Genomic DNA, 18,694 nt, shown 5'->3' with positions numbered 1-18,694 from the left:
AGCATTCAATTTCTCGTCCTGTATACTAGCATTGAGAGTGAATGTCACTTTCATCTTCACTTTCATAACTCATAGTATTCAGACATGCTAGAGTGAAACTTTCACTTTCATTACTCCTAGGGTATATACTCGTATTCTTATAATACTACTCATTTACATTTCTATTTACGTTCTCTATTTTATTTACGTTATTTACATTTCTATTTTATTTACACTGTGTTATGCACTGTCACTTGAAGTAACTTATAAAACTATTTTCCATTGTTCACGTATATTTACATTCATTACTTTCACTTGCTGTTTACACATTATTTACACATTATTTACAATTCCACTTGCACTGTTTTACTCAATAGAAAGATCGTAGTCACTCTTTTATCAATTGTCAGCCCTTTACCTCTTTCCACAGAAGGCTTAGTAGGGGGTAAAGGTCACAGGGCCCTTTGCATGGGGGTGAAAAAGGCCCTGAAGTCAGCAAGAGGAACAGACGTACCTCCTCTTTGGAAGATGAGCGAGAACTGATAAGGCAGAGCCGGGGTAGAGGCCTACTTAGGGGATATTCAGTACTACCAACGTAGCTCTTGAAACAGCTATGTATTTCACTGAAATGATTGGCAGGAAATCTAGACAATACATTATAAATTAGGTAGTTCCAGGTGAATGTAAATATCACTTAGGCTTCTCCCTTCCCTCCTTATATGTATATTTATTACGAAAATAGATTATACGGCATATTTCAAGGGGAAAAAAACAGCGAAAATTAGCGAACGAGTGCACGTGAGGTGTTGTCAGGTGATAATTAGCCAATTCCAGGTGTATGGCACTCTCACTTACCTTATTTCTTTCTTGTATATATTATTTGGTATAAGAATAGGGCATAGGGCTTATTTCAATGGATGAAATCAGTGAAAAATTCTAGGGAAGATTTACTTAGCATAGCACGGCCGGGCAGGCGAGAGGATAGGGTAATGGAGGGGGGGTAGGGAGGGGAGTCAAGAACGGGGAGAAATGGCTAAATTGTCAACAATGGATGGGAGTACAGATGAGATTAGGAGTGCTGACTAATGTTGTACAGTGGCAGTACTGATAGATGATACAAGCCCCCACTTGGAAGCCAGGGTGAATTCAAAATAACACAGAATCACAAAAGCGACGCCCCGCGGTATGATCCCTTGCTCCCAGCGTCACGAAAGTGACGCCCCGCGGTTAAGGGGTGAAACCAAGGCCTTCTTGCATTAGTCAAAGGATATGAGAAAGGAATGCTGCTTCCATGCCCGAGAGAATAACCTTCTTAATGCACAAGGCACACTCAGGTGGCTCCCGGCCATGGAAGCAATAATCATTCCAGGAAAATCAAAGAAATACTGCCTGAGGGCCTTTCAGTCCGTGGCTCCAAAGTGCCACAGACAACGTTTCTTTGGAGGATCCACAGGCCATACCGGAGCGATAGGACAGGTTAAGGTGATAAGGCTGTGATCAGAGGAGCCCAATGGAGAGAAAAGATTAACAATGTAAGCAGAAGGGTTAGTTGTAAGGAAGAGGTCAAGCATGTTGGAGCTCTCTCCAAGGCGGTCAGGGATACGGGTAGGGTGCTGTACAAGCTGGTCTAGGTCACTGAGGATAGAAAAGGTGTAGACTTGTTCACCTGGTGGATCAGTGAAAGGAGAGGAGAGCCAAAGGTGGTGGTGAACACTGAAATCTCCTAGAATGGAGATTTCAGAGAAAGGAGAAATGGATAGAATGTGTTCCATCGAAGAAGTAAGATAGCCTAAGAATTTCAGATAGTCAGTAGAATTAGATAAGTAAACAGCGCAGACATATTTAGCCAGAGAGTGACAGGAAAGCTGAAGCCAGAGTGTAGAGAAATCAGAAGAATCGAGTTCAGGATCACGAGAGCAAGAGAAGTTGTTGCGTATCTATACACAACAGCCACCTTTGGGTTTGAAATGAGTTTAGAGAAAGTAGGAGGATAGAGAAAAGGGTCTGCTGTCAGTTGCCTCAGACAGCTGAGTCACAGTTAGGAAATGAATGTGAGGTGTAGTAGAGAAGGAGAGGTAATGCTCACCAGAGCGAAAGTTAGAGGAAACGCCACAAATGTTGCCGAAATGAAGAAGTGAGTCAGACAATGGTTCCAGGCAGCACGAGTTGTCACTGGGAGAGGGGCGGAAGGTGGGGGGGATTTATGGTCTCCCCCTCCAGGGACTCCGAGGCTGTGTGTGTGTATGAATATATATATATATATATATATATATATATATATATATATATATATACATATAGCGAACAAAGCGCCTCGGACCCGGATGGACCATACGTTGACGAATAAGGAACGGACGAAGGACATTCTTAGGGTAGGAACCTGGAATGTGAGAGGAGTGAATGATGAAGTGAAAGAGAGAGAGATTGTTCAGGTGCTTGAGGATGCAAAAGTGGATATATGTGGATTGACTGAAACTAAATGGGAGGGTGAAAGGGTGTGAGAATGGGAATATGGTTTAGGTATATCTGCGGGAGTCAATGAAAATGAGAGGGCAAGAGAGGGAGTATGTCTGATGATAAGCAAGAAGTGGAAGGAGAATATAAGAGAGAATGGAACAGTGGGTGCAAGGATTGTATGGGTGAGGATGAAAGTAGGTATACAAGCGTGGGCAATTGCATGTGTGTATGCCCCAACAGAGGATCGAGTGGTAAGAGTGAAAGATGAGTTTTGGGCGAGTGTAGAAGCATGTATGGACAAGTTTGAGATGAGCGATAGAGTGCTGTTGATTGGAGACATGAATGGCAAAGTTGGGAATGTACGAGTGGATGGAGTGGTTGGTCAGTGGGGTGTGCCAGGTGACGTAGATGGGAATGGAAGTGCTTTGGTGGACATCTGTGTTGGTAAGGGGCTGGCAATAGCCAACACCTACTTTCGGCATAAGATGATCCACCGGTATACATGGAGAGTAATGAGGAGGATGGATGATGAACTTGTTGAACGAAAGGCAATGATAGACTACGTGTGTGTGGATGAGCGAATGAGAAGACAAGTGTTGAATGCAAGAGTGTGGAGAGGGTGGGGGAATGGAGTCTTGGACCATCACTTAGTGATGGCCAAGGTAGAGCTGCAATGAAAGTGGTTGAGGAGACGAAGGGGAAGACAGGAGGAAGCAACTCCTATGAGAAGAGTAGAGAAATTGCAAAATAGTGAGAAAATGACAGAGTATAAGAGCATAGTGGAAGAAAGACTGGGAAGGTATGAGCTAGAGCAGATGGAAGGGGTGGAAGACGTATGTAAGATATTCACAGAAGAGATAGGCACAGCGTGTGAGGCGGTTTGTGGAGTGAGGAAGAGATGCAAGGGTGTGCAAGGGACAGCATGGTGGAATGATGAGGTGAAACGAGCTGTGGAACAAAAGAAGAAGGCATATAGTGAATGGTTAGCGAGTAGAGGTAAGGGAGAAGATGAGAGAGAGAAGAGAGAGGTATATGTGAGCAGGAGAAGGGAGGTTAAGAGACTGGTGAAGGAGAGTAAAAAAGAAAGTGGATGAGGAGTTTGGGAGGAATCTGAGTGTGAAATGGAGGGAGAGTAAGAAATTGTTTTGGAAGGAGGTAAAGAAAGTAAGGCAGTGTGAAAGGGGAAATAGTAGGGGAGTGAAAGATAGGAATAAGAGATTGTTGGTGGAGAAGAGAGAGAAACTGAAGAGATGGAAGGAGCACTTTGAGGATTTGTTGAATGTGGAGAGTGAGAGCAGTGTGAGTATAAGTGGTTGGGGAATGGCTGGGAGAAGAAGAGATGAGAGGAGGGAGGAAGAGATCAGTAGGGTGGAAGTAGTGGAAGCGATAAAGAATATTAAGTTGGGAAAGGCCCCAGGAATTGATGGAGTGTGTGGTGAAATGCTTAGGTATGGAGGTGAGATTGTTGTGGAGTGGATATGGAAGTTGTGTAGATTGGCTTGGGAAGAGGGAAGGGTTCCAGAGGACTGGAAATCAGGTATAATTGTTCCTTTATACAAAGGAAAAGGTGAGAGAGAAGTATGTGGTAACCATAGGGGTATTTGCCTACTTAGTGTGACTGGTATAATATATGGTAGAATACTCATTGATAGGCTTAGGCATATGACAGAGGAGCTAGTTGGAGAAGAACAAGGGGGATTTAGGAAGGGAAAAGGGTGTGTAGATCAGATATTTGTTCTAAGATGTTTAGTGGAGAAGTATCTGGAGAAGGGAAGGAAAATGTATGCTGCCTTCATGGACTTGGAGAAAGCTTATGACAGAATAGATAGGCAAGGTATGTGGAAGGTATTAAGAATATATGGAGTGGAGGGGAAATTGTTGAGTGCTGTGAAGAGTATGTACGAGGGAGCTAGGGTTACAGTGCGAGTGGATGGTGAGCTGAGTGAGTTCTTTGATCTCAGTGTGGACTGAAACAGGGTTGTGTGATGTCTCCATGGCTGTTTAATATATACATGGATGGGGTTGTAAAGGAGGTGCAGGGTAGGGCAGTGGATGTGGGGGTGGCTCTAATGAATGAGGGTGAGATTTGGAAGCTTCCGATGTTGCTGTTTGCTGATAATACAGTACTGTTGAGTGAAGATGAATGGGAGTTGCAAGGTTTGGTGAATGAATTTGGGACAGTGTGTAGGAGGAGGAATCTGAAAGTTAATGTAAACAAAAGTAAAGTGATGGTGTTTAAGAGGAATGAAGTCACAGAGTGTGCAGTGAGGTTGGATGGTGAGGATATGGAGAATGTGAGTGCATTCAAGTACTTGGGTAGTGTGATGAGTAAGGATGGAACTTTGGGGGATGAAGTGCGTGATAGGGTACAGCAGGAAAGGAAGGTTGTTGGTACACTGAAAGCAGTGATGAGAAATAGGGAGGTGAGTATGGAAGTTAAGAAGTCACTGCATGATAGTATTGTGATCCCTACCCTGACGTATGGAAGCAAGGCATGGACCTTGCAAGAGGGGAACAAGTCAAGAGTGAGAGCAGTGGAAATGAGTTACTTGAGAGGAGCATGTGGAGTGACGTGGAGGGACAGGTTGACGAATGAAGAAGTGAAGGAACGCTGTGGGGTGGATGTGGATGTAGTTGAGAAAATTAGGAGAAATACACTGAGGTGGTTTGGACATGTGAAGAGAATGGAGAATGAAAGACTGACTAAGAGGGTGTATGTAGGTGAGGTGGAGGGAGGGAGAGGGAGAGGTAGACCGAGGATGAGGTGGAGGGATGGAGTTGAGAGGTATATGAGGGAGGGGGAGTGAGTTGGGGGGAGGGGAGTCAAATGGTGGGTGACAGAGCGACTTGGAGGCGTTTTGTCTGCTGCCACCCTCTGGGGGATTAAGGCGTCGGGCTATATATATATATATATATATATATATATATATATATATATATATATATATATATATATATATATATATATATATATATATATATATATATATCATTGGCACCCAGTGTCCAGAATATGGGACGGATCTGGGCCTTTGCAAAATATAATAAATAAGTAAAGCCCCGGGTTGGGACCTCTGAGCTTCGCGACTATGATTATGTATATATATATATATATATATATATATATATATATATATATATATATATATAGAGAGAGAGAGAGAGAGACTGATTGATACAGATATAGATATATGTAATACTCATCAAGAGTTTTTATGATGGTAGTGAAGCATGTTTAAGGGTTAATGGGCATCTAAGTGAATAGTTCACGATTGGTGTGGGCGTGCAACAAGGCTGTGTGATGTCCCCATGGTTGTTCAATATATAGATATGGAGGGTGATGAGAGAAGTAAAAACACGAGTAATGGAGGGTGGGATGGCACTGGTAATGAATGGTGATGGATGGAATATCTGAAACTTGTTGCATGCTGATGATACAGTACTGCCTGCAAGTACCGGACACGAACTTGGTAGGCTAGTGCAGAGTTTTGCTGCGGTCTGTGAGCGTCGTGCCTTGAGAGTAAATGTAGAAAAGAGTAAAGTGATGGTTATTGAGAAAGAAGGTGACTCCCAGTGCGATGTTACAGTGAATGGAGAGAGACTGGATATGGTGAGACAGTTCATATACCTGGGTAGAGTGATAGAAAAGAGTGGAAAATGTTAAAAAAGAAGTGGAAAGCAGAGTGACACTAGGAAGAAAAGTAGCTGGTGCAATAAAGGCCTTGATAAGAAACAGATGCTTGAGTGTTGCAGCTGAACGAGGCTTACATGAAGGAGTGTTAGTGCCAACTTTAACATATGGATGTGAGACTATGGTGTGATATGAAAATGAAAAGTCAAGAGTGACAGCAGTGGAGATGGGACTGCTGAGGAATGTATGTGGAGTACATAGGGTGGATAGGATACGAAATAATGTGATTCGTGAAAGATGTGGAGTGACGAAGTCTGTGGACACCAGAATCGAAGAGAGTGTACTGAGGTGGTATGGTCATGTGGAGAGAATGGATAACAATAGAGAGTTGAAAAAGGTACAGTATATCTGATCGAATTTGAAGGAGGAAGTAGGCGAGGTAGGCCAAGGAGAAGGTGGAGAGATATGGTGGATGTGTGTGTGTGGAAGAGAGGTTTGGAAGTCGTTGAGACTAGTGAACTGACAAGAGATCGAGCTGGCTAGATGAATGTTGTGAGAAGTGCATAATCAGGGATTTGGCCTCCCTTTCTAACGCGGCAACGTCTGGACTGACTCTATTGGATACATTTATATGAAGCTATAAAACGTGGTGAATGTTGTTGGCGTATCCGATAGAGCCAGGATTCCGAGGGCCCATTGGATTGGGTAAATTTGGGCTGTCTGGACATTGATACTCCTCACCCTGCCCTAGGGTGGGAAAGAAGGCCCGGATGATGATGATGATGATTAATACTCCTTATTCAGTCTGACTTTCTAGAGCGTGCAATATTTTAGGTCTGCTCCGAACTTGACGAGTTTTCTTGGGTCTTTTTGATGATGGGGACTTCCACACCGAAGGCCTAGAGACAGAGATGCACGAGTCATCACCAGGAATTATAGATCTGAGAAAGTCTGCATCAGATTCTGCACAACGAAGCTTTTTAGTGGATGTGATCAGCCGGTACCCTTTGTGCTCAGGTGCCAGCAGTCGTGGCACAAGCTTCAATGTCTTGTGCCGAAATCACCAGTTAAAATTGCTTGATATGACCGAAATGAAATTTCGGCTTCATCTCATAATGCTGTATCTTCAAACTTACTGTATGTCCGACTGACCCAAATCAAGCACTCTTTCAAATGTCTTGCCATTTCTGCTTGTTAAGGGTACCACTGAACATTCCTCACTTTCCTCAATGTTCTCCCTTCTTAGAAACGGCGATACGAACAAAAACTAAAGCACACCTCATTGCACCTTCTCCATAAGCTATATTTCAGGATTTTTTATGTTACAAAAATTGTTTTGCCTAATATCTGGCATATATAGTGCACACTCGTTGCTTCTTTCTGTCATAGCAAGTGCGACACGGCAAAAACAGTATCTTAAATGGCAGCACACACACATCCGAGGAAAGAGTGTACTAACATTATAGTCACAGACGTGTAAGAGCAAGTTAAGGCTGCATAACATGACTCAGAACTTCTTTGAACATGAAATTAAAACTAGTTACGACGCTTTGTGGACACGCCTCTTTCCCTGACCGTGGATCTGCTTGATGAATAAATTTGTCTGAAGCTAGCTAGGGTAAAACAGTTACTGTATGGCTTTAAAAATTAAGTTACCATGACTCACGGCGTATAGTTATGATTTTTTTTAATTGATAATGAATGGAGGAAGGAAAAACAAAGGAAAAAAAATAAGGCCATGTGCCTAAAGGGATCCTCCATTCATAAAATTTTTATAACAAGTGGATTTGAATTCACGTGCACTAAATGTCTGTGAGAAACAACTCCCAGGAAGTGAATTCCAGAGAGTAGTAGTTCTGGGGATAAATGAATTTTGATAAGCAGTGGTTCTGCATTGCGGGGTAGAGAGTGATAATTCATGGGCGTTCCCAGCTGCCCGAGTATTTCGGGAGAAAATGCGAAGGGGAGGCACAATTGAAGCCAGTTCGTCAGAGCATTTACGGTAAAAATATCGATGAAATAATGCTAAAGTAGCAACATCTCTACGTACTGATAAAGGAGGAATGTCCTGCCTAATGGCAGGATTATTGATTAATCTAATAGCTTTATTTTGAATTTTGTCCAAATGCCTCAATGCAACCGCTCCACATCCACTCCACAGTGGTGAACGGTATTCGATCTGAGGACGCACATGACTTTAGTATATTGTGGCCATCTGCTCGTCAGTGAAGAACTCACAAACTCTGTACATAAGTCCCAGTTTTTAGGAAGAATTTTTAGCAAGGAATTTAACATAAGCTGTCCAGCTTAGGTTGAGGTTTAGAGTAACACCACTGTAGTGGATATGGGAATATTGACATCATTTAAAATTATGTGAGTCAGAGGGTTTCTTTCTGTTCGAGAAATTAATGTATTTAGTTTTCTGAGCATTAAATGAGACCAGATTTGTTTGTCCCCAATGATTAATTTTTAGAAAGATCCTGGTTCAGAGAAATTGCTGTGTTTATTTGGGAATTTATAATATCAAATTGTGTAAAGGAGGTACTAAATGTGAAAGAACTACGAAGGGTCGAGTCATCAGCATAAGAGTGTATTGGGTTGTGAGTGACAGATAGGTCATTTATATGAATGAGAAAGAGGGTTAGCGCCAAAACTGATCCCTGAGGTACGCCAGCATTTATTAAATGACTCTGAGAATAAATTCCACCTATCATGAAACGTATTTTTTTATTAAGAAGAAATTAGAGGAACCAGTGATGCAAGGCCATAGTGTGAAATCTTAGACAATAATGCCCGGTACCATACTCTGTCAAATGCTTTCGATATATCAAGTGCTATTGTGTGTGTTTCAACGTGTTGGTCTACTGTTTTGTTAATCTGATGGGTAAGAAGGCAAAGAATGTCTACAGTTGAATGTTCTTGTCTAAATCCATACTGCCGATCATTGATTAATTTATTGATTTCTAGATGCTTGATAATGTGTTTGTTAATTAGTGTCTCAAAAACTTTACCTAGAATGGAAGTTATTGCAAATGGTCTATAGTTGGATGGATCAGACGTTGCCCCCTTTTTATGAACAGGATGGATATTTGCTTCTTTCCAAGAGGCTGGAAAACTTGAGGTACGGATGCATTAGCGGAAAAACATTGCCAATACAGGAGCTAACACTGAGGAGTAATTTTTATGTACTATTGAAGGAATTTCATCTGGATCAGTAGCTTTGTCTGCTGATCGATTCTGTAATACACCTTGTACGTATCTGGTGTGACTTATGAAAGGAGGTATTTGAGGGGAATCATAATCTAGTACAGGAATATTGTGATTTTCTGTATTTAGGGTTGAGTTTGTTGAAAAAATGTCAATAAGAAGTTTGGCTTTTCCACGTTAATCACTAGATATCCACTGGGGGACTGGAAAGGTGGAATGGAAGAGGTGTTGGTGAAGTTAGTTTTGAATGAATTAAGGGTTGACCAGAATATTTTGTTAGCATTTGCATTGTTTAGTAGTTTGTTAGCCTGTCTATGTAGAAAGTTTGATTTAGAAAGATTGATAATAGTTTTGGCATGGTGTGTGATATTTCTATAATAGTTAAAGGCTTCTTTTCTTTTGGTCCTTATATAAGTGTTATAGGCTATTGGTTTATGTTCTGTTACTCTGGCACAATTGTGGTCAAAAGATTTAGGAGAATTACATCTTTTTCTGTAACTATGATAGGGAATGAATGTCTCCATGCTAACTTTAATGAAATCCTGTATGTGGCCCAATGTGGAAATTGTATCTTGGGAGAAAATGGAGGTCCAAGGAACTTCCATGAAAAAATTATGTAGTCCCTCCCAGTCTGCCCTGTCTCAGTGCCATTTAGTCACCACGACAGGTTCAGAGCAGGAGGGTGTGGTAGGTGTTAAACTGGTGGGTTGAATCAGACAGTGATCCGAGGATCCGAGGGGGAACTTCACTTTGGCATTATAATTATATGAAATGGTTGTTAGAAACAAGTCCAATAGGTGGGGATTTTGAACGGGGTTGTCTGGTACATGGGTGGGTTGACTGACTAACTGGGTGAGATTAAACGAGTCTGCAAATAGCTCACATTCAAGACCAGAGTCATCAGTTCTGGCTGAATAAGTGAGCCATTCAACATTATGGACATTAAAATCACCCAGAATTGTAATTTCTGATGCAGTATTAATGTTGAGGACACTTAGTTGTGAAGACAGAGAGTCAAATAAACTCGGCTCTGGAGGGGCATTAGGAGAACGATAAACACGAGAGAAATACTTTATTTTACCAAAAAAAATTAATTTGTATATGGACTAGTCGAAAAAAGGACAATTAAATTTAGTAATCTCCTCCAGGACAATTTCTGATTTAGCAAGGCAACTTACGCCTCCTTTGGATCTGAAATTTTGAATGAAGATATAACCAGGAAAATTATATCTAGCTAAATCAGAGGTGGAACTAACTTGTGTCTCTGTCAAAAACAGCATGTCAGGGGATTCAAACTGGAGGAAATTTTGAACAGAGTTGATGTTGGAGTGAAGTCCCCTAACATTGCAAAAGAAAATTTTACTGCACTGACGAGCAGATTTAGGGCGCTGCAATACTGGAGGTGGCACAGTCGCTTGATGGCGACCGGTAGTGCCCTGTGCAGGCGACCCAACCCTGCCGGTGGTGGTCACCCAAGAAACCACTGCACTAATTCCCAGTATAGCAGCAGCCATAGCTCTTTTTATGGGGGGGAGAGCAGGTATGTGTTGTGGAATGTGTATGATATGTAATGACAAAATTGGTTTTTTATGGAAAGAGGATAGCTGGTTTAAGGCAATGTGATATAATGTGAATGTGTGTGTTGTGTAAAGAGGGCAGCCTGATGCCCTCTGGTGTTTGAGGCAGATAAATGTGTAACCAGCTACCAAGGCCTAGGAGAGAAAAGGAATCCAGGCTATTCCTGAGTCTCCCGTTACCTTGGTGGTAGTACTTCCCTGGGCGGAGCTGCCTACCCCTACTACTGATTAATCCAGGCGAGTGAGTCCTGCGGTTATGGTATTAGATGGAACCCCGGATCAAGAAGCTCTTCCAGCCTGGGTGTGGGGGGACAGATGGACCACCTGCCGATCTGTCATCTTCGTTCTTGACACCAACACAAACAACACCAACGAGGCATTCAGGTATTATGTGTGTACAGAATGGAAGGATTTATAAAACTTATTCTGTTCATCTAGAAAGCCTGAGAAATATGTTGTAGGAACCTGTGATATATGATTCCCATATCTTTCTCTACCAGTCCACAACCACCTCGTTTTTACTTACCGGATTTCCCAACATTAGCTTTACTTCTGTCACTCAGCTGTCTGCTTTAACCTGGTCTAAAACTACTATCTCTCCGTCTTTACTATTAAGCTATGCCAAAAGACTAACAATAGATTATGATGGTAGTCACACACAAATGCTCTGGGACAGATATAAATTCGTAATATGAACGTAGTTCCAATAAAATACGGAAAATAAGTTGCAAAGCTTTTTTTCAGTCCACTTTACAGTTTTCAGTTATATTTTCCATAAATAATTTACTGCAATCTTTGCACCATCCTGATCTTTCCCACCACTTCGTGAGGTAAGATAGATCCCAAAAACATATGAAGATAAAGTACGAAAGGGAATGAAACATCAATAGCATTCACAGTGAAATGGATCATACAGTTATTCACTGTATTATGAGACGAAATACTGTACAGTATATATCTGTTATGCGCTGGGCAAGAAACGATAAAATCATAAAACGACGGTTCCGATACCCAGTACCAATGTATCTGCTGGAATAGATGCCAGAATCGTTTCCTCAAAGTAAGCAAATACTGTCGGTCATACGAGGCAGAGTACCTCGATGAGCGCGATTTCTGATAGCACTGTGGGAGGCTGAAAACACAAATAATTGTTTAATGTTGCGTCTTACGTACTTATTGCATATTAAAAAATAGCTATAATTAACTCGTATTTTAAAAACTGTTTACAGAAATATAATTATGTATAATGGTATTTTTCTTCGATAACTATACCTTCATTGTATAATTCTCGGTTAACTATGTCCCGTTTACAGCTGAAAGATAAACTAACGCGAGTCATAATATTTATGATTCTGGATTCGATTCTTACATCACGCTCGATGAGCAAGGCAGGGGCACTTCCACTGGCCTTGCCTACACCGGAATGAGTGGCCATATCCCACCATTAGCCTCGACTTATACTTACTCTTCGTATCCAGCAACACGTGACATGTGTCAGTGGCAATATTTGAAAACTCTCACTCTCAAGCTACTGGCCGAATCGCTATAGGGGAATCGGTTCTCATGTTTTAGAGTCGATTCTGTGATAACTATCTCTCCAGAATCACCGGCATCGATTCAGGGATCTGTTCGTGTTCATCCATAATATCTGTATAGAATTCATCACCATCTGCTTTGTGTCGGTTAAAGAGCATCACAGACAAACTGACTTCTGTCATTCATATATTTTCGGATAATATAATCCTTCCTTTTGCATAACACATTAATCCCAATTTTTTCTCTTTCATGTTCATTCTTATTCCCTTAATAGATGCCAGATCTAATCTCACCGTTTCCACCATTCAGTCTATTTGAAGAAGCTGGAATGTGGAAGAAAGCAGACACGCATGTTCTGGTGGTAGGTGATAGGAAAGACCTGGAGTTGGTTCTTCTCCACCCTCTCCTGCGCAACAGTCTTCATGCTGTGTACTTCGCCATTGCACCGCTGATTTCCAACTTTAAATTCCGTGGGCTCAACATCGTCAGAAAAAGTTAGGTACAGGGCCTTATGGATGTAGGTTTTGAAGGACCTGAAGCACAACTGCAATTTATTTTGCACGTATAACAAACCACCAGAAGAGGATAAGGTATTTTTGCTGGATATTCTTGCTATTAACAGACGATTTTATACAGCATAATATAACCTCTCTTGGTAAACAGTTACTAAAGGTTGTATTTTTATTCACTGTAAAATTGTCGGACAAAAATGGTCCGGGGATAGCATGAGTAAAGTGAAAAATACATTCACTGGCAGAAGGTGTTGACACCCTCTTTGTTGAATCCCTCATACCCTCTTGCACCATGCATTTCATAACGGCCCAAGTGTCACAGCTTATACTGTCGTACAATCTGGAGGGAATTACTGGTAAGGAAGAGGACCTAAAGAAAGACATAAGCTGTTGAGAATATTAATGCAGGAAGAGGAGCAAAGTTCACATTTCTCATTTTTACGGTTTTCGAATCCAATTATGCAGCCATAATGAGCTTTAATGAACGCAGTATCTCTGGATATATTTATTTATTTTTGGTCTGTGGGATAAAAAAAATCCATTGGAATTGTCGGTAACATTTCGTTTTGTTGGTTTTCATGAAATCTGGTAAAGTTCGTTAGGTCTCAAATAAAATTCGGCTGTTGCATTACGGAATTTGCGGGTCCGAATTTTGTTATAACAGTATTCAGTTCCCTTGCATGTGTCAGTAATATAGCATGTATATTAGTGGTCCCGTAAACATCACGAGAATCGCCGTGAATGAAAATGTCTCTTATAATCTCAGACGAATCTCTTTGCTACAACCGCTGGAATTGGGTGGTGCAAGGCGCGTGGTCCGTTGTTTTGGTGTGGGACGGAATTGATATCCTCACGAAATTAAATTATTGGCGAGTATAGGATACACAGAAAAAAAAAGTACTTCACTGAATTCTGGTTTTCAGTGTCATACACAGAGAAGTGAAAAAAAGGGAAACTTAAACTTCTGGCAGAAACTCAGTGAGCCTGCGATTACAGCTGTCCATCATTTCCAGTACTTTTTATGGTCGTGTCGTCCTTGTGAACAGGGCAGTTGTTCTTGATAAATGTTCTTTAATAAAATTTCTCTTCTTTGTCTTTCCACACACTATCCAATTTTCTACCTTAGAGTAACTGCATTGACAACTACATCTTATAGATCAGTCCAATTGTTCACAAATTTATTACAGAATGCATATTTTCCAATTTGTTTGTATAAATGATCCTTGCTGTTTTTTGTGTGCCCCATATTTCTTCATTCAAGCCTAGGACCAACATCATCTTGGTGGGAACTCACCACCACCATCATTTTTTTCTTTATGTCCGACTCTGGGCATAGGCCAGTATTATCTCTTAGGGAGGAGTTGCACCAACAAATCAGAGACCCAACAGCACCCAGCAGATCACTCCACTGCCATAGTGGTGATCCTGACCACTGGTACTACCACTGGCATTACCAATGGTTCCACCGAGAATACAGTATTCCACCCGAGTTTTGCACCCACCATGGTAATAACCTCTCACCCAGTGGCCAACACCTTTACTGCCAACTAGTTGCACCTTCTGTCTATTGGCTGGTACAGCCACTTAGGATACCAAATCAGTCGTCAACACTTATGTTCGTAGACGATCAGTGACCAAATGGAATTTTGCAATATTATGCGTTGTTGGTGGCACGATCTCTGACCCCTCACTTTCAGTTCCTGGAGCGAGTGTAAGGGAGTCAGAAGTCCAGCTGTGGGTACTGTTAAGTGTGACACTGAGAGTTTCGTCACTGTTAGAGATTTGATTATCAGTAGCACTGAAGATAATATAGGAATCAGGCATTATTTGTCAATTAGTGAATTGTATGTATTGTAGCATTAAAGGAGGCAATGTTATTTTGGGCCTATTCAGTGATCTTAGATAAGTCTTGATTTATGGAGATTGCTGTACTGAGTTGGGAGTTAGTACTATTAAATTTTTGTGAATGGGCGTTTAAGTGTGAATGAACTTTGAAACGTTGAGCCACCTGCATAGGAGAGAATGGGATTACTGGTGAGAGATAAGCGATCATTAATATGATTTAGGAATAGAGTTGGAGCCAGAACTAAGTCTTGTGGTTGTCGGTATTAACTCAGTGGAAACTGAAAAACAAACAATTTACATTTACTCTTATGTCTGTAGCTGAGATATGAGGAAATAGGTGGAACAAAACATGTTAGGCCATAGCAAGGGAGTTTGGATAGCAGGGAACTGCCACACTCAGGCAACAGCTTTAAAATATCAAGGGCTACTGGATGAGTTTCTCCAATGTTGGTCAATTGACTAATGAAGGGAATGTCTCAAGAGATTGAGTAAATCAACAGTGAACCTTTCGTGGCGAAAACCATATTGTCTGTCACTGTTTGATTCAAGATGTATAACAATGCTTTTATTAACTACAGTAACAATTACTTTACCAAGAGTAGATGTAATAACTAGTGGTCTGTAATCAGAGGGGTCAGATGAACTTCTTTTCTTTGGAACTGGGCGGATATTGATTTCTATCCAGGAATTAGGGGTATAAAAAAGTACCAATGAAATGTCTGAAAAATTTAACTAGAACAGGAGCAAGTTCTAGTGAACACTTTTTCAAAATGATTGTTGGAATGCCATCTGGACCTGGTAGCCTTGTTGGCTGGTAGATTCTCTAGGATGGATTATTTTTACGTATCTGGTCTGTATCTTAAGTGCAGCGATTTCGAGAGAGTCAAGTTCTAGTACAGGGACGTTCTGATTGACTTCCTGTAAGGTAGGATTTTTGGCAAACGTGCTGGCAAGGATGTTCGGTTTTCCACGCAGGGCATTTATTGTGTTTCCATCTGAAGATTTAGGTGGGGGAATGTGTGATGACTTGCTAAAGTTACTGAAAAAACTAAGAGCTGACCAGAAAATTCTATTGTTATTAGGATTATTTAATATTTTGTCATAACTTTCTATAAATACCTCTCTTTGTTACATCAGCCACCTCACCGTTGGTCATAGGCCAACATTCAGTGTTGCCTCTGGTCATATAAAGATTAAATCCCCTTACTCCCTGTGCCGTCTGGCCACGGTGCTGTTGTCATAGGGAGTACATCCACATTCACTTATGGGTTTCTTTTAGGTTAAGGTACCGCCATGGTTCCAAATGATTGAAAGTCAGGTATAATTATTCCCCTGTACAAAGAAAAAGGGAAAAAAGAAGTTTGTGGTAATCATAGAGGCATTTGTCTTCTTGGTGTAATAGGAAAAGTAAATGGTAGGATACTTATTGACAAAGGTAAGGAAATAACAGAGGAATTTGGTGGAGAAGAACAGGGAGGTTTTAGGAAGGGAAGAGGTTGTGTAGATCAGATATTCATTCTTAGATCTTTAGCGGAACAGTTTCTAGAGAAGGGAAAGAAGTTGTATGCGGCCTTCATGTATTTGAAGGAAGCATATGACAGGGTGGATACACAAGAATTGTGAAAAGTATTAAGAATATATGGAGTAGATGGGAATTTGATGAATGCCGTGAAGAGTATGTATGAGGGTGCTATGGCTGCAATGCGTGTGGATAGTGAACTAAGTGATTTTTTCTATTAGAAGGTTGGATTAAAACAGGGATGTGTCATGTCTCCATGATTGTTCAATCTCTATGTCGATGTGGTTATAAAAGAGATACAAGGTAGGTCAGTGGATGTTGGAGCAGCATTAACAAGAGAGGGCAGTGTTTGGAACTCTCTGTACTGTTCCTTGCAAATGATATTGTGATGTTAAGTAATGACGAAAGGGAGCTGCAAGACTTGGTGGATGAGTTTGGGAGAATATAAGAAACAGAATCTGAAGGTGAATATAGGGAAAAGTAAAGTTATGGTCTTCGAGAGAGGTGAAGTCAGTGAATGTACGTGGGGTTGGATAACGAGGAAATGGAAAATGTGAGTGCGTTTAAGTACTTAGGTAGTGTGATGAGTAAGAATTGAAGTTTAGAGGGTGAAGAGCTTGGAAGGGTACAACAAGGAAAAAAGGTTCCTGGTTCCTTGAAAGCAGTGATAAGAAACAGAGAAGTGAGCATGGAAGTGAAAAGTTACTACATGACAATATTGTGATACCAACTCTAATGTATGAAAGTAAAGCTTGGACCTTGTTTGAGGGACAGAAGTCAAGAGGGAGAGCTAAGGATATAAGTTATTTGAGAGGAGCATGTGGAGTCACGTGGACAGACAGACTGACGAATAAGGAATTGAAGGATCGTTGTGGTGTGGATGTGGATGTGATAGGAAACGTTAGGAGAAACACAATGAGGTGGTTTGGCCACGTGCAAAGGATGGAGAGTGAGAGTGAGAGACTAATGAGGAGAGTGTATGTGAGAAGGTGGAGTGGGGGAGAGGGAGGGGGAGGCCAAGGATGAGATGGAGGGATGGAGTGGAGAGGGATATGAGAGAGAGGCGTGTGAGCTGGGAACAGGGCACCGAAATAACGGGGGACAGGGCAACATGGAGGCGATTAGTTTGTGGCCACCCCTTGCGGGATCAAGGCGTCTGGCAATAAATAGATAGATAGATACCGCCATGGGCAAATGTACAGTGACAGTTTTATACCAGCTGTGGTACTGAGAGGTATTGCATGAGTTATTTTTCTGTGAATGTAATACTCTTTCAAGTACACAACTAAAGCATGAGAGGGACATACAGTGTGAGTCTTTTGGGAAAATGAGAAGTATGGAGGGCAGGACAAAATGCGGACAGTTATGTCGGCGAAGTTTTGTTCATGATTGTCCTTTCTTTCTCATTATCCCTTCAATTCCATGCATGAAAAATATACTATTTCACCGTAGCAGCCACTAATTGTACATTATACTCAAAATATACCAACAAAATTTCTTTTTCAGGTGTGAGTGAGCCAAGAGAGCTGCAACAGTTGATGGTTTACCGCCGCTGTATGTACTGCAACGCTGGACAAGCGGGGATTCAGTTTCTGTGTGGAAGAAATTTAACTTCACTGAGAAAAAGCACATTTCTTCGGAATGACATCCCCTTGTTTGAATGTATGTTTTGACACATCGTGCAAAAAAATCACATACGAAAAAATATGAAAATAGGAACTGAAAGAAAATGTTCTGGAAAGAGGTGAAAAGAGTGAGACAGGGTGGAAGTGAAGTTAGCAGGGGAGTGAAAGATAAAAATGGTAGATTACTAGTGGAGAAGGGAGAAAAAGTGAGCAGATGGAGAGAACACTTTAAGGAATTGTTGAACATAGAGGGTGGAAGTAATGTGAGTATAAGTGGCTGGGGAACGGCTGGGAGAAGGAGGGAGGTGAGAAGACAGGAAGAAATCAGTAGGAGAGAAGTTGTGGAAGCAATGAAGAAAGTTAAATCGGGGAAAGACCCAGGAATTGATGGAGTGTGTGGTGAAATGCTGAAGCATGGGGAAGAGATAGTAGTAGAATGGATGTGGAAGATGTGCAAATTGGCCTGGGAGGAAGGTAGAGTCTCGGAGGATTGGAAGTCAGGTATAATTATTCCCTTGTACAAAGGAAAAGGGGAAAAAGAAGTGTGTGGTAATCATAGGGAGATTTGTCTTCTTAGTATAATAGGAAAAGTGTATGGTAGGATACTTATTGACAGAGTTAGAGAAAGAACAGAAAAATTAGTTGGAGAAGAACAGGGAGGCTTTAGGAAGGGAAGAGGTTGTGTAGATCAGATATTCATTCTTAAATTTTTAGTGGAAAAGTTTCTAGAGAAGGGAATGAAGTTGTATACGGCTTTCATGGATTTAGAGAAATCATATGACAGGGTGGATAGACAAGGATTGTGG

Source organism: Coenobita brevimanus, chromosome 40 (assembly GCF_032717465.1).
Source record: "Coenobita brevimanus isolate Jiangsu-jjx chromosome 40, ASM3271746v2, whole genome shotgun sequence".
Lineage (NCBI taxonomy): Eukaryota > Metazoa > Arthropoda > Malacostraca > Decapoda > Coenobitidae > Coenobita > Coenobita brevimanus.
This window is presented reverse-complemented; position numbering follows the sequence as displayed.